This window comes from Heterodontus francisci, chromosome X (genome assembly GCF_036365525.1).
Source record: "Heterodontus francisci isolate sHetFra1 chromosome X, sHetFra1.hap1, whole genome shotgun sequence".
In the NCBI taxonomy this organism is placed as follows: domain Eukaryota; kingdom Metazoa; phylum Chordata; class Chondrichthyes; order Heterodontiformes; family Heterodontidae; genus Heterodontus; species Heterodontus francisci.
In genome coordinates, this window is record NC_090421.1 from 283,007 (window position 1) to 295,067 (window position 12,061).

General features: G+C 51.9%; 1 pseudogene; it reads left to right on the forward strand.

Annotated features, from left to right (window-relative positions):
* Positions 1-674: 674 nt before the first annotated feature.
* Positions 675-12,061, forward strand: part of LOC137358564 (calcium-binding and coiled-coil domain-containing protein 1-like) — a 59,387-nt pseudogene continuing 48,000 nt past the window's right edge.

Consider the following 12,061-nt stretch of genomic DNA (forward strand, 5'->3'; position numbering starts at 1 on the left):
GTGATCTGGAACGCGCTGCCTGAAAGGGCGGTGGAAGCAGATTCAATAGTAACTTTCAAAAGGGGGGGGGGGGAATTGGATAAATACTGGAAGGGGGAACATTTGCAGGGATGTGAGGGGGTGGGGGGGAAGAGCAGGAGGGGGGAGAGCGGGGACTAATTGGATAGATCTTTCAAAGAGCCAGCACAGGCACGAGGGGCCGAATGGACTCCTCCTGGGCTCTCTCTCTCTCTCCCGGACAGATGTTTTGCCGGCTGTCAACGTGAGGAGGAGCTTTCGGCTCAAACATTGCACTGGATTGTGTGAACTGTCGTCTCCAGTCCCCTTCACAGCCCGTGCAAACCCGGGTGACTACACGTCCCACAAGGCGGCCTTCTGTGACGGGAGGGAAGGTCATTGGAGCAGCCGCTGGGTAAGGGGGAGGGGGGGAGTCGTGTGAGAAGCAGGAAGGGGGGGGGGGGGGGGCCCGACTTGCTCACAACAACAACCAACCAACCAATCAACTGCTATCAAATGTCGGCGATCGCAACTTGCCCGGGCACGATCCCAAGCTTTGCTTTGAGCGTGGGTTATTGAAGAGGGGGGTGGGGGAGCGGGTGCAAAGTGAAGGTGAGGTGCTGTTTGGTGGAGAGGGAGGGGGTTGTTCTGGGATTCCCCCCCCCCCCCCCCAACGTTACTGTTTCGTGCAATAATTTGCTCTCTCTCTGTCCAAAAGAAACTCAACTGCGCAGCGAGTCACAGCCTCAAAACAAGCGGAGGAGGAGGAGGGAGCGGAGGGGAGGGACAGTCTCTCTGGAGCGACTTCAGGTTGTTACATTCTTTCCAGTGTTTGTTACATTGTCTCCAGTGTCAATAGCAGTGGTTTGGTTGTTAGTTACATTGTTGCCATTGTCAGTGACATTGTTGCCACGGCCTGTTACAATGTATCGAACCTCAGCAGTAACAACGTCTCCAACGTTCCACGGACTGATTGTGACGTCGCGTCCACCGCGATTTCCATTGGAGGAGCGATCTTCCCCCCCCCCCCCCCCCCCCACCCCCCTATAAAAAGGATACATGTTGTTACAGCAAGAGACAGCTCCGGGAAACTTGGCCCAGCGAATCCAAACGCACGGAGAGAGATGCGCCAGGTCCTTTACTCACCCACCATGTCTGGGTTTCTCACGATCCCTCCACATATCTGTTTGTGTGCGTGTGTGTCTCTCCCGCCAGTCTCTGGCAATTAGTTCAGGACTGGCTCTTCAAAGCTCAAGCTCTCAGCAGCCTCCGGAATTATTTTCTTAAGGCCTCTTATTATACCGTGAAAATGAGACAAATCAGGGTGGCTTGCGGGGACAGGTCTGTCACTGTATAACACTGGGGTACAGTCCTGGTGGGGACAGGTCTATCACTGGACAACACTGGGGTGCAGTACTGGTGGGGACAGGACTGTCACTGTATCACACTGGGGTACAGTACTGGAGGGGACAGGTCTGTCACTGTATAACAATGGGGTACAATACTGGTGGGGACAGGTCTGTCACTGTATAACACTGGGGTACAGTCCTGGTGGGGACAGGTCTATCACTGGACAACACTAGGGTGCAGTACTGGTGGGGACAGGTCTGTCACTGTATCACACTGGGGTACAGTACTGGAGGGGACAGGTCTGTCACTGTATAACAATGGGGTACAATACTGGTGGGGACAGGTCTGTCACTGTATAACACTGGGGTACAGTACTGGGGGGGACAGGTCTGTCACTGTATAAAACTGGAGTACAGTACTGGTGGGGACAGGTCTGTCACTGTATAACACTGGAATACAGTACTGGTGGGGACAGGTCTGTCACTGTATAACACTGGAGTACAGTACTGGTGGGGACAGGTCTGTCACTGTATAACACTGGAGTACAGTACTGGTGGGGACAGGTCTGTCATTGTATAACACTGGGGTACAGTACTGGTGGGTACAGGTCTGTCACTGTATAACTCAGGGGTACAGTCCTGGTGGGTACAGGTCTGTCACTGTGTTACACTGGGCTACAGAACTGGTGGGGACAGGTCTGTCACTGTATAACACTGGGGTACAGTACTGGTGGGTACAGGTCTGTCACTGTATAACACTGGGGTACAGTACTGGTGGGGACAGGTCTGTCACTGTATAACACTGGGGTACAGTACTGGTGGGTACAGGTCTGTCACTGTATAATACTGGGGTACAGTACTGGTGGGGACAGGTCTGTCACTGTATAACACTGGGGTACAGTACTGGTGGGGACTGGTCTGTCACTGTATAACACTGGGGTACAGTACTGGTGGGGACAGGTCTGTCACTGTATAACACTGGGGTACGTTACCGGTGGGGGCAGGTCTGTCACTGTACAACACTGGGGTACAGTACTGGTGGGGACAGGTCTGTCACCTTATAACACTGGGGTACAGTACTGGTGGGTACAGGTCTGTCACTGTATAACACTAGGCTAAAGAATTGGTGGGGTCAGGTCTGTCACTGTATAATACTGGGGTACAGTACTGGTGGGGACAGGTCTGTCATTGTATAATACTGGGGTACAGTACTGGTGGGGTCAGGTCTGTCACTGTATAATACTGGGGTATAGTACTGGTGGGTACAGGTCTATCAGTGCATAACACTGGGGTACAGTACTGGTGGGTACAGGTCTGTCACTATATAACACTGGGGTACAGTACTGGAGGGGACAGGTCTGTCACTGTATAAAACTGGGGTCCAGTACTGGTGGGGACGGGTCTATCGCTCTATAACACTGGGGTACAGTACTGGTGGTTACAGGTCTGTCCCTGTATAACACTGGGGTACAGTACTGGTGGGTACAGGTCTGTCACAGTATAACACTGGGGTACAGTACTGGTGGGTACAGGTCTGTCACTGTATAACACTGGGGAACAGTACTGGTGGGGACAGGTCTGTCACTGTATAACACTGGGGTACAGTACTGGTGGGGACTGGTCTGTCACTGTATAACACTGGGGTACAGTACTGGTGGGGACAGGTCTGTCACTGTATAACACTGGGGTACGTTACCGGTGGGGGCAGGTCTGTCACTGTACAACACTGGGGTACAGTACTGGTGGGGACAGGTCTGTCACCTTATAACACTGGGGTACAGTACTGGTGGGTACAGGTCTGTCACTGTATAACACTGGGCTACAGAATTGGTGGGGTCAGGTCTGTCACTGTATAATACTGGGGAACAGTACTGGTGGGGACAGGTCTGTCACTGTATAATACTGGGGTACAGTACTGGTGGGGTCAGGTCTGTCACTGTATAATACTGGGGTATAGTACTGGTGGGTACAGGTCTATCAGTGCATAACACTGGGGTACAGTACTGGTGGGTACAGGTCTGTCACTATATAACACTGGGGTACAGTACTGGAGGGGACAGGTCTGTCACTGTATAAAACTAGGGTCCAGTACTGGTGGGGACGGGTCTATCGCTCTATAACACTGGGGTACAGTACTGGTGGGTACAGGTCTGTCCCTGTATAACACTGGGGTACAGTACTGCTGGGGTACAGTACTGGTGGGTACAGGTCTGTCACTGTATAACACTGGGGTACAGTACTGGTGGGTACAGGTCTGTCACTGTATAACACTGGGGTACAGTACTGGTGGGTACAGGTCTGTCACTGTATAACAATGGGGTACAGTACTGGTGGGGACAGGTCTGTCACTGTATAACACTGGGGTACAGTACTGGTGGGTACAGGTCTGTCACTGTATAACAATGGGGTACAGTACTGGTGGGTACAGGTCTGTCACTGTATAACAATGGGGTACAGTACTGGTGGGTACAGGTCTGTCACTGTATAACACTGGGGTACAGTACTGGAGGGGACAGGTCTGTCACTGTATAAAACTAGGGTCCAGTACTGGTGGGGACGGGTCTATCGCTCTATAACACTGGGGTACAGTACTGGTGGGTACAGGTCTGTCCCTGTATAACACTGGGGTACAGTACTGCTGGGTACAGGTCTGTCACAGTATAACACTGGGGTACAGTACTGGTGGGTACAGGTCTGTCACTGTATAACACTGGGGTACAGTACTGGTGGTTAGAGGTCTGTCACTGTATAACACTGGGGTACAGTACTGGTGGGGACAGGTCTGTCACTGTATAACACTGGGTACAGTACTGGTGGGTACAGGTCTGTCACTGTATAACACTGGGGTACAGTACTGGTGGGGACAGGTCTGTCACTGTATAACACTGGGGTACAGTACTGGTGGGTACAGGTCTGTCACTGTATAACACTGGGGTACAGAACTGGTGGGGAAAGGTCTGTCACTGTATAACACTGGGGTACAGTACTGGTGTGTACAGGTCTGTCCCTGTATAACACTGGGGTACAGTACTGGTGGGTACAGGTCTGTCACTGTATAACACTGGGGTACAGAACTGGTGGGGACAGGTCTGTCACTGTATAACACTGGGGTACAGTACTGGTGGGTACAGGTCTGTCACTGTATAACACTGGGGTACAGTACTGGTGGGTACAGGTCTGTCGCTGTATAACACTGGGGTACAGTACTGGTGGGTACAGGTCTGTCACTGTATAACACTGGGGTACAGTACTGGTGGGACAGGTCTGTCACTGTATCACTGGGGTACAGTACTGGTGGGACAGGTCTGTCACTGTATAACACTGGGGTACAGTACAGGTGGGGACAGGTCTGTCACTGTATAACACTGGGGTACGTTACTGGTGGGGGCAGGTCTGTCACTGCACAACACTGGGGTACAGTAATGGTGGGGACAGGTCTGTCACTGTATAACACTGGGCTACAGAACTGGTGGGGTCAGGTCTGTCACCGTATAATACTGGGGTACAGTACTGGTGGGGACAGGTCTGTCACTGTAAAATACTGGGGTACAGTACTGGTGGGGTCAGGTCTGTCACTGTATAATACTGGGGTACAGTACTGGTGGGTGCAGGTCTGTCACTGTATAACACTGGGCTACAGAACTGGTGGGGTCAGGTCTGTCACTGTATAACACTGGGGTACAGTACTGGTGGGTACAGGTCTGTCACTGTATAACACTGGGGTACAGTACTGGTGGGTACAGGTCTGTCACTGTATAACACTGGGGTACAGTACTGGTGGGTACAGGTCTGTCACTGTATAACACTGGGGTACAGTACTGGTGGGTACAGGTCTGTCACTGTATAACACTGGGGTACAGTACTGGTGGGTACAGGTCTGTCACTGTATAACACTGGGGTACAGTACTGGTGGGTACAGGTCAGTCACTGTATAACACTGGGGTACAGTACTGGTGGGTACAGGTCTGTCACTGTATAACACTGGGGTACAGTACTGGTGGGTACAGGTCTGTCACTGTATAACACTGGGGTACAGTACTGGTGGGTACAGGTCTGTCACTGTATAACACTGGGGTACAGTACTGGTGGGGACAGGTCTGTTGCTGTATAACACTGGGGTACAGTACTGGTGGGTACAGGTCTGTCACTGTATAACACTGGGGTACAGTACTGGTGGGTACAGGTCTGTCACTGTATAATACGGTGGTACAGTACTGGTGGGTACAGGTCTGTCACTGTATAACACTGGGGTACAGTACTGGTGGGTACAGGTCTGTCACTGTATAACACTGGGGTACAGAACTGGTGGGGACAAGTCTGTCACTGTATAACACTGGGGTACAGTACTGGTGGGTACAGGTCTGTCCCTGTATAACACTGGGGTACAGTACTGGTGGGGAGAGGTCTGTCACTGTACAACACTGGGGTACAGTACTGGTGGGTACAGGTCTGTCACTGTATAACACTGGGGTACAGAACTGGTGGGGTCAGGTCTGTCACTGTATAACACTGGGGTACAGTACTGCTGGCGACGGGTCTATCGCTGTATAACACTGGGGTACAGTACTGGAGGGGACAGGTCTGTCACTGTATAACACTGGTGTACAGTACTGGTGGGGACAGGTCTGTCACTGTATCACACTGGGGTACAGGACTGGTGCGGACAGATCTGTCACTGTATCACACTGGGGTGCAATACTGGTGGGGACGGGTCTGTCACTGTATAACGCTGGTGTACAGTACTGGTGGGTACAGGTCTGTCACTGTATAACACTGGGGTACAGTACTGGTGGGGACAGGTCTGTCACTGTGTAACACTGGTGTACAGTACTGGTGGGGACAGGTCTGTCACTGTATCACACTGGGGTACAGTACTGGTGGGGACAGGTCTGTCACTGTATCACACTGGGGCACAGTACTGGTGGGGACAGGTCTGTCACTGTGCAACACTGGGGTACAGTACTGGTGGGTACAGGTCTATCAGTGCATAACACTGGGGTACAGTACTGGTGGGTACAGGTCTATCAGTGCATAACACTGGGGTACAGTACTGGTGGGTACAGGTCTGTCACTATATAACACTGGGGTACAGTCCTGGAGGGGACAGGTCTGTCACTGTATAACACTGGGGTACGTTACTGGTGGGGGCAGGTCTGTCACTGTACAACACTGGGGTACAGTACTGGTGGGGACAGGTCTGTCACTGTATAACACTGGAGTACAGTACTGGTGGGGACAGGTCTGTCACTGTATAACACTGGGGTACGTTACTGGTGGGGGCAGGTCTGTCACTGTACAACACTGGGGTACAGTACTGGTGGGGACAGGTCTGTCACTGTGTAACACTGGTGTACAGTACTGGTGGGGACAGGTCTGTCACTGTATCACACTGTGGTACAGTACTGGTGGGGACAGGTCTGTCACTGTATAACACTGGGGTACAGAACTGGTGGGGACAGGTCTGTCACTGTATAACACTGGGGTACAGTACTGGTGTGTACAGGTCTGTCCCTGTATAACACTGGGGTACAGGACTGGTGGGGACAGGTCTGTCACTGTATAACACTGGGGTACAGTACTGGTGGAGACAGGTCTGTCACTGTATAACACTGGGGTACAGTACTGGTGGGTACAGGTCTGTCACTGTATAACACTGGGGTACAGAACTGGTGGGGACAGGTCTGTCACTGTATAACACTGGGGTACAGTACTGGTGGGTACAGGTCTGTCACTGTATAACACTGGGGTACAGTACTGGTGGGTACAGGTCTGTCGCTGTATAACACTGGGGTACAGTACTGGTGGGTACAGGTCTGTCACTGTATAACACTGGGGTACAGTACTGGTGGGACAGGTCTGTCACTGTATAACACTGGGGTACAGTACTGGTGGGTACAGGTCTGTCGCTGTATAACACTGGGGTACAGTACTGGTGGGTACAGGTCTGTCCCTGTATAACACTGGGGTACAGTACTGGTGGGGACAGGTCTGTCACTGTATCACTGGGGTACAGTACTGGTGGGACAGGTCTGTCACTGTATAACACTGGGGTACAGTACAGGTGGGGACAGGTCTGTCACTGTATAACACTGGGGTACGTTACTGGTGGGGGCAGGTCTGTCACTGTACAACACTGGGGTACAGTAATGGTGGGGACAGGTCTGTCACTGTATAACACTGGGCTACAGAACTGGTGGGGTCAGGTCTGTCACCGTATAATACTGGGGTACAGTACTGGTGGGGACAGGTCTGTCACTGTAAAATACTGGGGTACAGTACTGGTGGGGTCAGGTCTGTCACTGTATAATACTGGGGTACAGTACTGGTGGGTGCAGGTCTGTCACTGTATAACACTGGGCTACAGAACTGGTGGGGTCAGGTCTGTCACTGTATAACACTGGGGTACAGTACTGGTGGGTACAGGTCTGTCACTGTATAACACTGGGGTACAGTACTGGTGGGTACAGGTCTGTCACTGTATAACACTGGGGTACAGTACTGGTGGGTACAGGTCTGTCACTGTATAACACTGGGGTACAGTACTGGTGGGTACAGGTCTGTCACTGTATAACACTGGGGTACAGTACTGGTGGGTACAGGTCTGTCACTGTATAACACTGGGGTACAGTACTGGTGGGTACAGGTCTGTCACTGTATAACACTGGGGTACAGTACTGGTGGGGACAGGTCTGTCGCTGTATAACACTGGGGTACAGTACTGGTGGGTACAGGTCTGTCACTGTATAACACTGGGGTACAGTACTGGTGGGGACAGGTCTGTTGCTGTATAACACTGGGGTACAGTACTGGTGGGTACAGGTCTGTCACTGTATAACACTGGGGTACAGTACTGGTGGGTACAGGTCTGTCACTGTATAATACTGTGGTACAGTACTGGTGGGTACAGGTCTGTCACTGAATAACACTGGGGTACAGTACTGGTGGGTACAGGTCTGTCACTGTATAACACTGGGGTACAGAACTGGTGGGGACAAGTCTGTCACTGTATAACACTGGGGTACAGTACTGGTGGGTACAGGTCTGTCCCTGTATAACACTGGGGTACAGTACTGGTGGGGAGAGGTCTGTCACTGTACAACACTGGGGTACAGTACTGGTGGGTACAGGTCTGTCACTGTATAACACTGGGGTACAGAACTGGTGGGGTCAGGTCTGTCACTGTATAACACTGGGGTACAGTACTGCTGGCGACGGGTCTATCGCTGTATAACACTGGGGTACAGTACTGGAGGGGACAGGTCTGTCACTGTATAACACTGGTGTACAGTACTGGTGGGGACAGGTCTGTCACTGTGTAACACTGGGGTACAGTACTGGTGGGGACAGGTCTGTCACTGTATCACACTGGGGTACAGTACTGGTGCGGACAGATCTGTCACTGTATCACACTGGGGTACAATACTGGTGGGGACGGGTCTGTCACTGTATAACGCTGGTGTACAGTACTGGTGGGGACAGGTCTGTCACTGTATAACACTGGGGTACAGTACTGGTGGGGACAGGTCTGTCACTGTGTAACACTGGGGTACAGTACTGGTGGGGACAGGTCTGTCACTGTGTAACACTGGTGTACAGTACTGGTGGGGACAGGTCTGTCACTGTATCACACCGTGGTACAGTACTGGTGGGGACAGGTCTGTCACTGTATCACACTGGGGTACAGTACTGGTGGGGACAGGTCTGTCACTGTATCACACTGGGGTACAGTACTGGTGGGGACGGGTCTGTCACTGTATAACACTGGGGTACAGTACTGGTGGGACAGGTCTGTCACTGTATAACACTGGGGTACAGTACTGGTGGGGACAGGTCTTTCGCTGTATAACACTGGGGTACAGTACTGGTGGGTACAGGTCTGTCACTGTATAACACTGGGGTACAGTACTGGTGGGTACAGGTCTGTCACTGTATAATACTGGGGTACAGTACTGGTGGGTACAGGTCTGTCACTGTATAACACTGGGGTACAGAACTGGTGGGGACAAGTCTGTCACTGTATAACACTGGGGTACAGTACTGGTGGGTACAGGTCTGTCCCTGTATAACACTGGGGTACAGTACTGGTGGGTACAGGTCTGTCACTGTATAACACTGGGGTACAGAACTGGTGGGGTCAGGTCTGTCACTGTATAACACTGGGGTACAGTACTGCTGGCGACGGGTCTATCGCTGTATAACACTGGGGTACAGTACTGGAGGGGACAGGTCTGTCACTGTATAACACTGGTGTACAGTACTGGTGGGGACAGGTCTGTCACTGTATCACACTGGGGTACAGTACTGGTGCGTACAGATCTGTCACTGTATCACACTGGGGTACAGTACTGGTGGGGACGGGTCTGTCACTGTATAACGCTGGTGTACAGTACTGGTGGGGACAGGTCTGTCACTGTATAACACTGGGGTACAGTACTGGTGGGGACAGGTCTGTCACTGTGTAACACTGGGGTACAGTACTGGTGGGGACAGGTCTGTCACTGTGTAACACTGGTGTACAGTACTGGTGGGGACAGGTCTGTCACTGTATCAAACTGTGGTACAGTACTGGTGGGGACAGGTCTGTCACTGTATCACACTGGGGTACAGTACTGGTGGGGACAGGTCTGTCACTGTATCACACTGTGGTACAGTACAGGTGGGGACAGGTCTGTCACTGTATCACACTGGGGTACAGTACTGGTGGGTACAGGTCTGTCACAGTATAACACTGGGGTACAGTACTGGTGGGTACAGGTCTGTCACTGTATAACACTGGGGTACAGTACTGGTGGGTACAGGTCTGTCACTGTATAACACTGGGGTACAGTACTGGTGGGTACAGGTCTGTCACTGTATAACACTGGGGTACAGTACTGGTGGGGACAGGTCTGTTGCTGTATAACACTGGGGTACAGTACTGGTGGGTACAGGTCTGTCACTGTATAACAATGGGGTACAGTACTGGTGGTTACAGGTCTGTCACTGTATAACACTGGGGTACAGTACTGGTGGAGACAGGTCTGTCACTGTATAACACTGGGTACAGTACTGGTGGGTACAGGTCTGTCACTGTATAACACTGGGGTACAGTACTGGTGGGGACAGGTCTGTCACTGTATAACACTGGGGTACAGTACTGGTGGGTACAGGTCTGTCACTGTATAACACTGGGGTACAGAACTGGTGGGGACAGGTCTGTCACTGTATAACACTGGGGTACCGTACTGGTGTGTACAGGTCTGTCCCTGTATAACACTGGGGTACAGTACTGGTGGGGACAGGTCTGTCACTGTATAACACTGGGGTACAGTACTGGTGGAGACAGGTCTGTCACTGTATAACACTGGGGTACAGTACTGGTGGGTACAGGTCTATCACTGTATAACACTGGGGTACAGAACTGGTGGGGACAGGTCTGTCACTGTATAACACTGGGGTACAGTACTGGTGGGTACATGTCTGTCACTGTATAACACTGGGGTACAGTACTGGTGGGTACAGGTCTGTCGCTGTATAACACTGGGGTACAGTACTGGTGGGTACAGGTCTGTCACTGTATAACACTGGGGTACAGTACTGGTGGGACAGGTCTGTCACTGTATCACTGGGGTACAGTACTGGTGGGACAGGTCTGTCACTGTATAACACTGGGGTACAGTACAGGTGGGGACAGGTCTGTCACTGTATAACACTGGGGTACGTTACTGGTGGGGGCAGGTCTGTCACTGTACAACACTGGGGTACAGTACTGGTGGGGACAGGTCTGTCACTGTGTAACACTGGTGTACAGTACTGGTGGGGACAGGTCTGTCACTGTATCACACTGTGGTACAGTACTGGTGGGGACAGGTCTGTCACTGTATCACACTGGGGTACAGTACTGGTGGGGACAGGTCTGTCACTGTATCACACTGGGGTACAGTACTGGTGGGGACAGGTCTGTCACTGTATCACACTGGGGCACAGTACTGGTGGGGACAGGTCTTTCGCTGTATAACACTGGGGTACAGTACTGGTGGGTACAGGTCTATCAGTGCATAACACTGGGGTACAGTACTGGTGGGTACAGGTCTGTCACTATATAACACTGGGGTACAGTCCTGGAGGGGACAGGTCTGTCACTGTATCACACTGGGGTACAGTACTGGTGGGGACAGGTCTGTCACTGTATCACACTGGGGTACAGTACTGGTGGGTACAGGTCTGTCACTGTATAACACTGGGGTACAGTACTGGTGGGGACAGGTCTTTCGCTGTATAACACTGGGGTACAGTACTGGTGGGTACAGGTCTGTCACTGTATAACACTGGGGTACAGTACTGGTCGGTACATGTCTGTCACTGTATAACACTGGGGTACAGTACTGGTGGGTACAGGTCTGTCGCTGTATAACACTGGGGTACAGTACTGGTGGGTACAGGTCTGTCACTGTATAACACTGGGGTACAGTACTGGTGGGACAGGTCTGTCACTGTATCACTGGGGTACAGTACTGGTGGGACAGGTCTGTCACTGTATAACACTGGGGTACAGTACAGGTGGGGACAGGTCTGTCACTGTATAACACTGGGGTACGTTACTGGTGGGGGCAGGTCTGTCACTGTACAACACTGGGGTACAGTACTGGTGGGGACAGGTCTGTCACTGTGTAACACTGGTGTACAGTACTGGTGGGGACAGGTCTGTCACTGTATCACACTGTGGTACAGTACTG